Here is a 1,195-nt window from a genome sequence, read left to right as displayed (position 1 = left end):
ATGGGCTGGGCGCACCGATGCCATAATATTGCCCTCTCTAGCTGCTCCACCTCCATGGCCCTGGCAACCACCTTGTTCTCGTCGGCGGTCGCCGCTACTTAATAGAAGAGGTAATGTCGCGGTAGGTTATAGTTGTGCATCTTTGCTGGCGCTTTTCGAGACGAAGTAGATATCAGTTATCTGTACGGGTTTGTATGGAAGGATAAAGTTGCGCGCACGAACTGCACGCAACACCATATCTACCACGTTCTCTGCGCGCTATAATGGTCGCTTCAATTCAGATTCTGGTTGATTCTGATTCCGTAAATGAGGTAAAAAATAACATTCTTATTTTTGATTTTTGTCGACGAGAACAAGGTGGTTGCCAGGGCCATGGAGGTGGAGCAGCTAGAGAGGGCAATATTATGGCATCGGTGCGCCCAGCCCATGCGCCTCAAAGTAAAATAGCGCTACTGGCGTTGTATGAAGAATCGCCTTGTCAACGGGAAGCAAGAGCAGCATAGCATCTTCGTGAAGATGATTCATTATATGAACAAGAAGAACCTGGATGACTACATCGATGAGTTTTTGTGGACATCCTGGTTATTTCCAGCCAGGCCCTCCCCGAGTGAGTACATGTGTGGATGGTACAAGCTGTAATGCGTCACCCCAAGCAGGACAAGTATGATTGCAAGTGTAAACTTTTCGATTTTCTGAATAATATGCCTTTTTTCTTGCATTTTTTGAGAAATGAAAATTACTAGATAACGGAGCTTTGGTTTGGGAGGGCTCAAATTCTAGTGGGTTCATCTGCGGATCACGTAGATGCAGCTTCGGCGCTCCGCTCAAACGTCGCAAGCATCTCCCAACCTTCTTCAATTCATTATGCGGAGTAAGAGAGCTCGGTGAGCTTAACATATGTAGTTTCTCGTCGTCACGTTAGTATCGATGAAGGCGGGGTGTGAACACACACTGCTCTCATATCTACTCTGGCTGTACACGATTTGGCATCTACAACAATATACAATGCTACACAGACAATAAGTGGAACCCTCGCTGAGGGAAATTCCTTGATATCACAAGGTAATTGGCCAGTTTAAGTCAATGGACCAGATTAAGGCGCACCAATAGCAGTTGAATATGCAGTAGATTGGCTATATTTAGACACGTGCGCCGTTCCACTTATACCTCTCAGTTTTTATCTAAGCTGCCAAAT

This window comes from Phytophthora parasitica (assembly GCF_000247585.1).
Source record: "Phytophthora parasitica INRA-310 unplaced genomic scaffold supercont2.91, whole genome shotgun sequence".
Lineage (NCBI taxonomy): Eukaryota > Oomycota > Peronosporomycetes > Peronosporales > Peronosporaceae > Phytophthora > Phytophthora nicotianae.
The sequence above is the reverse complement of the archived record's forward strand: the minus strand, read 5'-3'. Positions refer to the sequence as shown.